The 14444-nt window shown below is 46.7% G+C and overlaps 1 pseudogene; it reads left to right on the forward strand.

Annotated features, from left to right (window-relative positions):
* LOC112075037 (LIM domain only protein 7-like) overlaps window positions 1-14444 on the forward strand; it is a 69576-nt pseudogene that overhangs the window by 39783 nt on the left and 15349 nt on the right.

Consider the following 14444-nt stretch of genomic DNA (forward strand, 5'->3'; position numbering starts at 1 on the left):
AAAGGGTTCTTCAACTCCTTACCTGGTAAATAAAGTGTTCTCCAACTGGCCTACTGCTTTAATAAATGGTGTTCTCAACTGGCCTACTCCTGTTAAATAAGTGTTCTCAACTGCGCTAACTGGTTAATAAACGGTTTCTCACTGGCCTACTGGTTAAATAAAGGTGTCTCAACTGCCCTACTGTTAAATAAAGGTGTCTCACTGCTACCTGGTTAAATAAAGTGTTTCTCAAACTGGCCTCTACCTGGTAAATAAAGGTGTTTACACTGGCCACCTGTTATAAGTTTCAACTGCCTGTATAAAGGTGGTTCTCAACTGGCCTACCTGGTAAATAAAGGTTTCTCTAAGCTTGTTAGATGTTCACGGCTACCTGGTTAAATAAGGTGTCTCAAGCTGGCCTACTGGTTAAATAAAGTGTTCTCAACTGGCCTACCTGTTAAATAAAGTGCTTCTCTCAACTGCCTCCTGGTTAAATAACAGGGTTTCAACTTTGCTACCTGGTTAATAAAGGTGTTCTCATGGCCCTGGTATAGTGTTCCACCTCTGGTAAAATAAGTGTTCTCAAACTGGACCTGTATAAGTCTCTGTCCGTTAATAAAGGTGTTCTCAAACTAGCCTACCGGTTATAATAAAGTGTGTCTCAACTGCCTACTGGTTAAATAAAGTGTTTCGCAACTGGCCTTACCTGGTTTAAATAAGGTTTCTCAGCTGGCCTTACCTGGGAAATAAGGTGTTCTCAACTGGCCTACCCCCCCCTGGTTACACTGTTTCCTCACCATGGTTAATAAAGGTGTTTCTCAACTGGCCTACCCTGGTTAAATAAAGTGTTCTCAACTGGCCTACCTGGTTTAATAAAGTTTTCATACTGGCCTACCTGTTAAATATAAAGGTGTCTCAAACTGGCTACCTGGTTAAATAAAGGTGTTCTCAACTGGCCTACCTGTTAAATTATAAGTGTTCTCAACTGGTCCTACCTGTGTAAATAAAGTGTTCTTCAACTGGCTACCTGGTTAATAAATGGTGTTCTCAACTGGCCTACCTGTATTAAATGTTCTCAACGGACGAAGTGCAGCCTACCTGGTTAAATAAAGTGTTTCAACTGGCTACCTGGTTAATAAAGTGTTCTCAACTGGCCTACTGGTTAAATAAAGGTGTCTAACTGGCCTACCTGGTTAAATAAAGGTTTCTCAACTGCCTACCTGGTTAAATAAAGTGTTTAACTAGCCTACCTGTTAAATAAAGTGTTTTCTTCAACTGGCCTACCTGGGTATAAATAAATTGCGTCAACTGGCTACCTGGTTAAATAAGGTGTTCTCAACTGGGCCTACCTGGTAAATAAATGGTGTTCTCAACTGCGCACCTGTTAAATAAAGGTGTTCTCAATGGCCTACCTGGTTAAATAAAGGTGTTCTCAACTGGTCTACCTGTTAATAAAGGTTTCTCAACTGGCCTACCTGGTTAAATAAGAATTGTCTCAACTGCGCTACCTGTTAAATAAAAGGTGTTCGTCATGGCCTACTGTTTAACATAAAGGTGATTTCAATGGCCTACCTGGCTTAAATAAGGTGTTCTCAACTGGCTACCGTAATAATTACTTAAATAGGTGTTCTCACGCACTGTTAATAAGGTGTCTCAAACTAGCCTACCTGGTTAAATAAAGTGTTTCAACGGTACTGTTATAAATAAGGTGTTCTACTGGCCTAACCTGGTTAAATTAAAAGTGTTCTCAAACTGCCTTACTGGTTAAATAAAAGGTGTTCTAACTGGCCTACCTGGTTATAATAAAGTGTTCTCACGGCTCATCTGGTTAAATAAGTGTTTCTAACTGGCCTAACCTGGTTAAATAAAGGTGTTCCTCAACTGGCCACTGGTAAATAAAGGTTTCTCAACTGGCCTACCTGGTTAAATAAAGTGTTCTCAACTGCCGACCTGGTTAAATAAAGGGTGATCTCAACTGCCGACCTGGTTAAATAAAGTGTCAATCAACTAGTTCGTACCTGGTTAAATAAAGGTGAAAATAAATAATAAAATAAAAATAGGGTAAAACTCTGGCCCTAATTATGACAGCCCAGTTACGGCTGATGTGTTTCTCAAGGTAAAGACTGTGGAGCTCACCTGTGCAGAGCCTTGCGAGCTCACCTGTGCAGAGCTCACCTTGCTGATCACCTGTGCGAGCTCACCTTGCAGCCTGTGCGACTCACCTGTGCAGTCACCTGAGATGCAGACTTGCAGAGCATTCTGTCTGACTGAGACAGGGAGGCTGGGCAGGAGAGAAGGGGTGAAGGGTCCCTTCCGCGTGGGGGGGTGGGTGGTAGTCCGGGACCCCCTCTGGCCTTCAGATGGAGGGTGGGTCTGACTCCCACCCTCCTCATTTACTTCCTGGTTCACACTGCTCTGATTGGCTGTGGCCCAGGGCTGACCCTGACAGCGACCTCGGAGATAGTGACCATTTTCTGGGGCGTGAGAGCAGTCTTGGTGGGAGCAGGAACCGATTCCCTTCAGTTAGAGTTCTCCAACTGTAGTAATAGAAGACAGGACAGAGTTTTACAGGGTCAGTCATATATGAGATAGGTGTTGTTTTACAGGGTCAGCAAGTAGTAGAAGGTGTTGTTTTACAGGGTCAGTCATAGTAGTATGATAGGTGTTGTTTACAGGTCAGTCATAGTAGTATGATAGGTGTTGTTTTACAGGGTCAGTCATAGTAGTATGAAGTGTGTGTTTACAGGGTCAGTCATAGTAGTATGATAGGTGTTGTTTTACAGGGTCAGTCATAGTATTATGGATAGGTGTTTGTTTTACAGGGTCAGTCATAGTAGTATGGATAGGTTTGTTTACAGGGTCAGTCATAGTTAGTATATAGTTGTTTTACAGGGTCATATAGTAGTAGATAGGTGTTGTTTACAGGTCAGCATAGTAGTATGATAGTGTTGTTTTACAGGGTCAGTCATAGTAGTATTGATAGGTGTTGTTTACAGGGTCCAGCCATAGTAGTATGATAGGTGTTGTTTTAAGGGTCAGTCATAGTAGTTATATGCAGGTGTTTATTTAACCAGGTAGGCCAGTTGAGAACACCTTTATTTAACCAGGTAGGCCAGTTGAGAACACCTTTATTTAACCAGGTAGGCCAGTTGAGAACAAGTTCTCATTTACAACTGTGACCTGGCCAAGATAAAGCAAAGCAGTGCGACACAAACAACAACAGAGTTATAGATGGGATAAACGTACAGTCAGAAACACAATAGAAAAGTCTGTATACAGTGTGTGCAAATTAGGTAAGATTAGGGAGGTAAGGCAATAAATAGGCCATAGTGGTGAAATAAATACAATTTAGCAATTAAACACTGGAGTGATAGATGTGCAGAAGATGAATGTGCAAGTAGAGATACTGGGGAGCAAAATAAATAACAGTATGGGGATGAGGTAGTTGGATGAGCTATTTACAGATGGGCTATGTACAGGTGCAATGATCTGTAAACTGCTCTGACAGCTGGTACTTAAAGCTAGTGAGGGAGATATGAGTCTCCAGTCATTGGCATCAGAGAACTGGAAGGAAAGGTCGGCAAATTGAGGAATTGGCTTTGGGGATGACCAGCTGGAGCGCGTGCTACGGGTGGGTGTTGCTATGGTGACCAGTGAGCTGAGATAAGGCGGGGATTTACCTAGCAGAGACTTATAGATGACCTGGAGCCAGTGGGTTTGGTGACGAATATGAAATGGGGGAGGCTTGGGAAAGTTGCTGTGGGGGGTGCAGAGCTCTTGATTAGGGTAGGGGTAGCCAGGTGGAAAGCATGGCCAGCCGTAGAAAAATGCTTATTGAAATTCTCAATTATAGTGGATTTATTGGTGGTGACAGTGTTTCCTATCCTCAGTGCAGTGGGCAGCTGGGAGGAGATGTTCTTATTCTCCATGGACTTTAGTGTCCCAGAACCTTTTTTGGAGTTTGTGCTACAGGATGCACATTTCTGTTTGAAAAAAGCTAGCCTTTGCTTTCCTAACTGCCTGTGTATAATGGTTCCTAACTTCCCTTGAAAGTTGCATATCGTGGGGGCTATTCGATGCTAATGCAGTCCGCGACAGGATGTTTTTGTGCTGATCGAAGGGCAGTCAGGTCTGGAGTGAACCAAGGGACATATCTGTTCCTAGTTCTACATTTTTTGTGAATGGGGCATGCTTATTTAAGATGGTGAGGAAGGCACTTTTAAAGAATAGCCAGGCATCATCTACTGACGGGATGAGGTCAATGTCATTCCAGGATACCCCGGCCAGGTCGATTAGAAAGGCCTGCTCGCAGAAGTGTTTTAGGGAGCGTTTGACAGTGATGAGGGGTGGTCGTTTGACCGCAGACCCATAACGGACGCAGGCTGAGATCCTGGTTGAAGACAGCAGAGGTGTATTTAGAGGGCAGGTTGGTCAGGATATCTATGAGGGTACCCGTGTTTATGGATTTGGGGTTGTACCTGGTAGGTTCATTGATAATTTGTGAGACTGAGGGCATCTAGCTTAGATTGTAGGACGGCTGGGGTGTTAAGCATGTCCCAGTTTAGGTCACCTAACAGTACGAGCTCTGAAGATAGATGGGTTCGCAATCAATTCACATATGGTGTCCAGGGCACAGCTGGGGGCAGAGGGTGATCTATAGCAGGCGGCAACGGTGAGAGACTTGTTTCTGGAAAGGTGGATTTTTAAAAGTAGAAGCTTGATTGTTTGGGCACAGACCTGGATAGTAAGACAGAACTCTGCAGACTGTCTCTGCAGTAGATTGCAACTCCACCCCCTTTGGCAGTTCTATCTTGTCGGAAAATGTTGTAGTTAGGGATGGAAATTTCAGTGAATAAAGCAAACTTAGGGAGGGGGGTTCTAATGTTAACATGCATGAAACCAAGGCTTTTACGGTTATAGAAGTCAACAAATGAGTGTGCCTGGGGAATGGGAGTGGAGCTAGGCGCTGCAGGGCCTGGATTAACCTCTACATCACCAGAGGAGGAGTAGGATACGGGTACGGCTAAAGGCCATAAGAACTGGTCGTCCAGTGTGTTCGGGAACAGAGTAAAGGGAGCAGGTTTCTGGGCGCAGAGGAATAGATTCAAGGCATAATGTACAGACAAAGGTATGGTAGGATGTGAATACAGTGGAGGTAAACCTAGGCATTGAGTGACGATGACAGAGGTATTGTTTCTAGAGACACCATTTAAACCAGGTGAGGTCACCGCATGTGTGGGAGGTGGAACAAAAGGACTAGCTAAGGCATATTGACAGGGCTGGAGGCTCTACAGTGAAATACGACAATAATCACTAACCAAAACAGCATATTGACATTCGGGAGAGGCATGCGTAGGCGAGTGATCATAGGGTCCAGTGAGTAGCTAGGCGAGCTGTTGACACGGCGATTCAGACAGCTAGCGGGCCGAGGCTAGCAGAGGGGGACGTCGCGACGGAAGAGTCTGTTGTAGCCCTCTCGGACAGTTATGTCGGCAGACCAGTCGTGATGGATCGGCAGGGCTCCGTGTAGGGCTCCAGGCCAATTGGCAGGAAAGGTATTGGAGCCCAAGAAATTGGCTGATGGACCTCTTCAGCTAGCCGGGGAGATGGGCCTAGTACGAGGCTAACTGGCGCTTGCTTCCGGACAGAGACGTTAGCCAGGAGTAGCCATTCGGATAGCAGTTAGCTAGCTGTGATAAAGAGACGTTAGCCAGGAGTAGCCATTCGGATAGCAGGTAGCTAGCTGCGATGATCCAGGTGAAAAGGTTCAGAGCTTGCGGTAGGAATCTGGAGAAGTGGAGATGAGGAAGCAGTCCCCGATATGCTCTGGGTTGAATCGCGCTGCGCAGACTGGCAGGAGTTGACCGGGCTGAAGGTTAGCTGATGACCGCTAGCAGTGGCTAACTGACTACTAGCTAGTTAGCTGGCTAGCTTCTGTTGTGGGTTCTGGTTCTGAAGTAAAGAAAATAGCAGATCCGTACCATATTGGTTGAGGTGGGTTGCAGGAGAGTATGTTGAAAATATTAAAAATATATATATACGAAGAAAAATACACACACACACAAGACAAGACTACACGTCTGGACTGCTACGCCATCTTGGATTACTACAACGATGTGTATAAACCCTGGCTGGCTGACTGGGGTGCTGTATTGAAGCCATTGAGCAGCCATCTTGGATTACTAAACGATGTGTATAAACCCTGCTGGCTGACTGGGGTGCTGTATTGAAGCCGTTGAGCAGCCATCTTGGATTACTACAACGATGTGTATAAACCCTGGCTGGCTGGGGTGCTGTATTGAAGCCATTGAGCAGCCATCTTGGATTACTACAACGATGTGTATAAACCCTAGCTGGCTGACTGGGGTGCTGTATTGAAGCCATTGAGCAGCCATCTTGGATTACTACAATGATGTGTATAAACCCTGACTGGCTGACTGGGGTGCTGTATTGAAGCCATTGAGCAGCCATTTTGGCACTCCTCAATTGTGGGAGAGGGGGGCCCCCCCCTCAGGGTTGAACCTGTGTGTGTCAGAGGGGGGGGGTCTGATTTCGTGGGACATTTAATCGCCAGGTGTCACCTTCACCTTGTGTGTGTCTCCTCCTCAGGTACGTCACAGTGACAGTGTGTGTCTCCTCCTCAGGTACGTCACAGTGACAGTGTGTGTCTCCTCCTCAGGTACGTCACAGTGACAGAGTGTGTCTCACCTTGAAGCTTAACAGTCGACCACACTTTGGTTTCAACACTCACTGGGACTCGACAGGAGCACGAGTCGGAGGCATCCAACCAGGTGAGAGTCGACTCCGCTCCTTCGGGGACGGATGGGGACACGGATGTCCTGTGTACTGTTGTTAGCATCGGTTGTAATCAAATAAGAGCTTCCCAAAGTAGGTAAGATGCCAAAAGACATGTAGCAWCAACCAGTAAGTAATTGGATGACTAGAAGTTTGAACAAACAGCTGAATATTTGTATTTTTGGGGGGGGGGTGTATGTTTTAGTCTAAAGGTGTCTTGGTGCTAGAAAGGTTTGAATTGACCTGGCTGGGTCATCAGTAATGACATACTGGTTGTTCCACCATGTCCTGTAGCTACAGTACAGGGAGATATTCATGAATGTTTAAACAGAGCTGTGAGAGAGAGAGGTGTGACTTACTCTGCAACAGAGACCTAGTCAGAACCACTCTGGAGACCTGTAGTCAAGAGATCTATAACCTTATACTGTTCCTCTGGGTCGGTCAGTATTTCCAGTCACACCTCTCTCCTACTGTCCTGTAGCTCCTCTCTCTCTCTCCTACTGTCCTGTAGCTTCTCTCTCTCTCTCCTACTGTCCTGTAGCTTCGCTCTCGCTCTCTATTCAAGTCTCAACATAGTGAAAGTTTCTCGTCTCCCTCCAGGTAGTCCTGCAGAGTTGTGCCAGCTGCGTGCAGGTGATGAGATAGTGTCTGTTGGTGGGCACAGGGTGGCAGAGATGACCCACAGCCAGTGGAAGGGCACCATGACCTATGCCCTGCAGACGGGCAGTCTCACCATGGACGTACAGCGCCATGGTGACAACAGTGAGCGAAAGACACTCCACCTGACCTGCTGGGAGCTCTGTTTGTCCCTCACCACTTGCCTTCCTGTGGTGTCCCCCTCTGTTTGTTCCTCACCACTTGCTCCTGTGGAATAAGTCCCTCTCGTTGTGCCACTCACCACTTGGCCTTCCTGTTTGAGTCCCTCTGTTGTCCCTCACCACTTGCCTTCCTGTGGTGTCCCTCTCGGTTTGTCCCTCACCACTTGCCCCCTGTAGTGTCCCTCCTCTGTTTTGTCCCCACCACTTGCCCCCTGTAGTGTCCCTCTCTGTTTGTCCCTCACCACTTTGCCTCCTGTGCGTGTCCCTCTGTCTGTTTGTCCCTACACCTCTTGCACCTGCCTTCTGTGGTGTCCCTCTCTGTTTGTCCCTCACCACTTGCCTTCCTGTTGGTGTTCCCTCTCTGTTTGTCCCTCACCACTTGCCTTCCTGTGGTGTCCCTGCTCTGTTTGTCCCTCACCACTTGCCTTCCTGTGGTGTCCCTCTCTGTTTGTCCTCACCACTCTTCCGTTCTGTGGTGTCCCTCTCTGTTTGTCCCTCACCACTTGCCTTCCTGTGGTGTCCCTCTTGTTTGTCCCTCACCACTTTGCCCTTCCTGTGGTGTCCATCCCTCTCTGTTTGTCCCTCACCACTGCCTTCCTCCTGTGGTGTCCCTCTCTGTTTGTCCCTCACCAACTTGCCTTCCTGTGGTGTCCCCTCTCTGTTTGTCCCTCACCACTTGCCTTCCTGTGGTGTTCCCTCTCTGTTTGTCCCTCACCACTTGCCTTCCTGTAGTGCCCTTCGTCTGTTTTGTCCCTACCACTTGTCTAAATTGATGGTCATGGTGAAACTAGATGTCGGTATAAGCGCCTTCTACAGGTGAATAGCTCCCTGAGGAGAAGCGAAGGGAAGTAGCTGGTTGTATAAATGGACTTCCATGTTTTCTCTTGTGTCTTGTTCCAACTGTTAAGAAACGTTTCTTTATCAAGCAGTTGCGTTGGTTGGGTTCTACGGCTACTGACTGGGAAAGCGTCTCTCTGGTCCTGCACACGTTTATAAACCTTTATAAACCTTAGTATTGACTTGTCCATCATAGGGCTCCGTAGGGAACCCCTGACTGGCTGTTTGTCCATCATAGGCTCCGTTAGAGGAACCCGGTACTGGCTGTTTTCCATCATAGGGCTCCGGTACGAGAACCCTGACTGGCTGTTTGTCCATCATAGGGTCCGTAGAGAACCCTGACTGGCTGTTTGTCCATCATAGGGCTCGTAGAGAAACCCTGACTGGCTGTTGTCCATCATAGGGTCCTAGAACCCTGACTGGCTGTCTTGTCCTCATAGGCTCCGTAGAGAACCCTTGACTGGCTGTTTGTCCATCATATAGGTGCTCCGTAGAGAAACCTAAGCAAATAACACCGCATGACAGCCGCAATACACAAGGGGGAACAGGGCAAAGGTACCCACAGGACTAGACAGAATATGATAGGGCGCGAGGAGAGATAAATAGGCATTAATAGCAACAAAAAATAATCTAAACACACCTTCAAGTGAATGCTGGTTGTGGTCCATTTGATGCGTGGAGTTAACTCAAACAGTTGATCGTGGTTCCTTAGTTTAGTGTAACAATATTGGGTATGGACTGAGGGTAGATGACGGGAGCTTATCTCTCACGGTTGGTCCTCCCTGTACACTACGTTTAAGTGTATTTAATGTTGTTTCACAGTGAAATATGCCTTTCATGATCAGCTATAAGCTACGATTGCAAATCGAACTCCCGCCTACTGATCGAGGATCAATAATTAGAGTACTGATTTTGTGTGAATCATAGTTGTTAACCCTTTGTGGACCGGGCCTGTGTTGTGACCGGACTGGGTCAGAGGCCTTGTGGGACCGGCCTGTGTGTGACGGACTGGGTCAGAGGCCTGTGGACCGGGCTGTGTTGTGACCGGACTGGGTCAGAGGCCTTGTGGACCGGGCCTTGGTTGTGACCGGACTGGTCAGAGCTTGTGTACCGGCTGTGTTGTGACGGACTGGGTCAGAGGCCTTGTGGACCGGGCCTGTGTTGTGACGGACTGGGTCAGAGGCCTAGTGGACCGGGCCTGTGTTTTGACCGGACTGGGTCAGAGGCCTTGTGGACCGGGCCTCGATCATCCATCTGACCAGTGGCGCTCTGACACTTACAGGTCCAACTGATACCAGCAGAGACGCAGCGATGGTGAATCTGGCCCAGCTCAACGGACAAGAGGTCAATGTGTGTCACTTTTTTTTTCTTCATACGATCAGTATTGACATCTCTCTAAGGCATTACTGACATGATTTGAGTGATGAAGGAAACGCGTTACAAACAAATCTGAGAAATGTAAATCTCTTGATGTCTTTTCCCCTCCTAGGGGGTGACCTCTAAAGACATGAAGGGGGCTTTTCGGGACGATCCTCTGGCTATCAGAAGTAAAGGTAACGAATTAAGTTTTCACACCCCTTGACTTTTTCCACAGTTTGTTAGTCTGAATTTAGAATTGATCAAATTGAGGTTTTATGTCTCTGGCCTACACAATTACACCATAATGTCAGTGTAATTATGTTTTGAGAATTTTTTTTTTGTGGGGGGGGGGGAATTTAATATGGTTAATAACTATTCAATCCCTTTGTTTTAAGTCTAAATAAGTTCAGGAGCAGAAATGAGCTCACATGGTGGGCAATAAGTGTTTATAACGACTACCTCATCTCTGTACCCTGCTCATACAATTATCTGTATGGTCCCTCAGTTGAGCAGTGAATTTCAAACACAGATTCAACCACAAAGACCAGGGAGGGTTTCCAATGCCTTGCAAAGAAGGGCACCTATTGGTAGATGGGTAAAAATGTAATTTCTCTTTGAGTGTGGTGAAGTTATTAATTACACTTTGGATGGTGTATCAATACAACCAGTCACTACAAAGATATAGGTGTTCTTCCTAACTCAGTTGCCGGAGAGGAAGGAAACCGCTCAGGGATTTCACCATGAGGCCAATGGTGATTATAAAACATTTTACAGAGTTTAATGTCTGTGACAGGAGAAAACTGAGGATGGATCAACAACATTGTAGTTACTCCACAATACGAACCTAAATGACAGAGAGAGAAAAAACAAGTCTGTACAGAATAACACATTTTCCAAAAAGTGTTTGTTTGGGACAAACACATCACTGACTACCACTTTCCATATGCCCAAGCATAGTGGTGGCTGGTTCAGTCTGCTTTTACTAGACACTGGGAGAGGAGTTCACCATTCATCAGGACAATAAACCTAAAACACAAGGCCAAATATACACTGGAGTTACTTACCAAGAAGACAGTGAATGTTCCTGAGTGGCCGAGTTACTGTTTACCTAAATCTACTTCAAAATCTATGGCAAGACTTGAAAATAGTTGTCAAGCAATGATGAACAACCAATGAGACAGAGCTTGAAGATTTAATTTTTTTTTTTATTATGCGCAAATATTGTACAATCCAGGTGTGTAAAGCTCTTAGACTTACCCAGAAAGACTCACAGCTGTAATTGCTGCCAAAGGTGCTTCTACATGTATTGCACCAGAGGTGTGAGTACTTACGTATATGAGATCTCTGCATTTTATTTTCAATACATTTGCAAACATATTAGATATAACATGTGAGATCTATTTAATACATTTTAAATTCAGGCTGTAACACAACAAAATGTGAGAAGTCAAGGGGGTATGAATACTATCTGAAGACGATGTCTCGTTGAAATGACTGAAGGTTTTACAGTTTCCTGGTAGTTCCCGGATGTTACTCTTAGGAAACTCTGTTACTCTCTCACTTCCTCTTCCTCTTTCTCACTTCCTGTTTCCCCTCCGTGTAGAACATGATTGTGTTGAAAACCCAGAAAAGGAGAGCAGAGTTTTTTCATCAGAAAGGTAACAGTCGATGTCTGTCGCCAGGCTTTGGTAGTTGTTGGCTGGGGCTTGTGTTGGTTTATATTTAAATTAGTCATTAAGCCGTCTTTGCGTTTTGCTTTGTAGCTGAAATAGCTCAACACTGGCGCCGCTTGTTTGGCCTCGATTCTGCTGCTCATATATATTGAACACAAATATTAACGCAACGATTTTACTGATGTTAGTTCATATAAGGAAATCAAATTCATTAGTCCCTAATCGATGGATTTCAAATGACTGGGAATACAGAGATGCTTTTGATGGTCACATATACCTCTCCCGGTTACCGTGGGAGACGGACCTCTCCCGGTTGCCTCGGGAGACGGACCTCTCCCGGTTTACCCGCTCTGTTACCGGAGCGGGCCACTGGTAGTGTCATAACGCAGCTCTTTCCCCTCAGCTTCACCAGGAGTCAGCTCTATGGTCTACCTATGTGGTGAGTGTGTGTGCTCAGCTTCACCAGGAGTCAGCTCTATGGTCTACCTATGTGGTGAGTGTGTGTGTGTGTGTGTGTGTGGGTAGTGCTCAGTATCTGGACCATCTCTCCCAGGCAGCTCTGTGATTCGTTGATTACTACCTGGTCAGTGTGTGTGAATGTCAGCTGATTGGAGCTGTGGTTTGAGATCATCTAGAAGGCTCTGTTGGGTCCTTGGTTTGCAGTGCTCTGTGATTCATCCAGAAGGCTCTGTTGGGTCCTTGGTTTGCAGTGCTCTCTGATTCATCCAAACCAGAAAAAGAAGCAGAGTTTTTCATCAAATAACAGTCGATGTCTGTCGCAGCTTTGGTAGTTGTTGGCTGGGGCTTGTGTTGTTATATTTAAATTAGTCATTAAGCCTCTTTGCGTTTTGCTTTGTAGCTGAAATAGCTCAACACTGGCGCCGCTTGTTTGGCCTCGATTCTGCTGCTCATATATATTGAACACAAATATAAACGCAACGATTTTACTGATGTTAGTTCATATAAGGAAATCAAATTCATTAGTCCCTAATCGATGGATTTCAAATGACTGGGAATACAGAGATGCTTTTGATGGTCACATATACCTCTCCCGGTTACCGTGGGAGACGGACCTCTCCCGGTTGCCTCGGGAGACGGACCTTCCGGTTTACCCGCTCTGTTACCGAGCGGGCCACTGGTAGTGTCATAAGCAGCTCTTTCCCCTCAGCTTCACCAGGAGTCAGCTCTATGGTCTACCTATGTGGTGATGTGTGTGCTCAGCTTCACCAGGAGTCGCTCTATGGTCTACCTATGTGTGAGTGTTGTGTTGTGTGTGTGTGGGTAGTGCTCAGTATCTGGACCATCTCTCCAGGCAGCTCTGTGATTCGTTGATTACTACCTGGTCAGTGTGTGTGAATGTTCAGCTGATTGGAGCTGTGTTTGAGATCATCTAGAACTCTGTTGGTCCTGGTTTGCAGTGCTCTGTGATTCATCAGACTCTGTTTTCCTTGGTTTGCAGTGCTCTCTGATTCATCCAGAAGGCTCTGTTGGGTCCTTGTTGCAGTGCTCTCTGATTCATCCAGAAGGCTCTGTTGGTCCTGTTTCATCTGTGATTCATCCAGAACTCTGTTGGTCCTTGGTTGCAGTGCTCTCTGATTCATCCAGAAGCTCTGTTGGCCTTGGTTATGCTCTCTGATTCACCAGAAGGCTCTGTTGGGTCCTTGGTTTGCAGTGCTCTGTGATTCATCCAGACGGCTCTGTTGGGTCCTTGGTTTGCAGTGCTCTGATTCATCCGAGGCTCTGTTGGGTCCTTGGTTTGCAGTGCTCTGATTCATCCAGGACCCTGTAGGGTCCTTGGTTTGCAGTGCTCTCTGATTCACCCAGAAGGTCTGTTGGTCCTTGGTTCAGTGCTCTGTGATTCATCCAGAAGGCTCTGTTGGGTCCTTGGTTTGCAGTGCTCTCTGATTCATCCAGAAGGCTCTGTTGGGTCCTTGGTTTGCAGTGCTCTCGATTCATCCAGAAGGCTCTGTTGGGTCCTTTTTTGCAGTGCTGTGATTCATCCAGAAGGCTCTGTTGTCCTTGGTTGCAGTCCTCTGATTCATCCAGAAGGCTCTGTTGGGCCTTTTTGCAGTGCTCTCTGATTCACCCAGAAGGCTCTGTTGGGTCCTTGGTTTGCAGTGCTCTGATTCATCCAGACCTCTTTGGTCCTTGGTTTGCAGTGCTCTTCATTCCAGAGGCTCTGTTGGGTCCTTGGTTTGCAGTGCTCTGGATTCATCCAGAACCCTGTGGGTCCTTGGTTTGCAGGTCTCTCTGATTCACCCAGAAGGCTCTGGTGTCCTTGGTTTGCAGTGCTCTGATTCACCCAGAAGGCTCTGTTGGGTCCTTGTTTGCAGTGCTCTCTGATTCATCCAGAAGGCTCTGTTGGGTCCTTGGTTTGCAGTGCTCTCTGATTCATCCAGAAGGCTCTGTTGGGTCCTTGGTTTCGAGTGCTTGGATTCATCCAGAAGGCTCTGTTGGTCCTGTTGCAGTGTCTCTTCATCCAGAAGGCTCTGTTGGGTCCTTGGTTTGCAGTGCTCTTGATTCACCAGAAGGCTCTGTTGGGTCCTGGTTTGCAGTGTCTGTGATTCATCCAGGACCTCTGTTGGGTCCTTGGTTTGCAGTGCTCTGATTCATCCGGAAGGCTCTGTTGGGTCCTTGGTTTGCAGTGCTCTGATTCATCCAGAAGGCCTGTAGTCCTTGGTTTGCAGTGCTCTCTGATTCACCCAGAAGGCTCTGTTGGGTCCTTGGTTTGCAGTGCTCGTGATTCACCCAGAAGGCTCTGTTGGGTCCTTGGTTTGCAGTGCTCTCTGATTCACCAGAAGGCTCTGTTGGGTCCTTGGTTTGCAGTGCTCTGTGATTCATCCAGAAGGCTCTGTTGGGTCCTTGGTTTGCAGTGCTCTCTGATTCACCCAGAAGGCTCTGTTGGGTCCTTGGTTTGCAGTGCTCTCTGATTCACCCAGAAGGCTCTGTTGGGTCCTTGGTTTGCAGTGCTCTCTGATTCACT

The sequence above is a fragment of the Salvelinus sp. IW2-2015 genome, unplaced genomic scaffold (assembly GCF_002910315.2).
Source record: "Salvelinus sp. IW2-2015 unplaced genomic scaffold, ASM291031v2 Un_scaffold2949, whole genome shotgun sequence".
NCBI classification, from domain to species: domain Eukaryota; kingdom Metazoa; phylum Chordata; class Actinopteri; order Salmoniformes; family Salmonidae; genus Salvelinus; species Salvelinus sp. IW2-2015.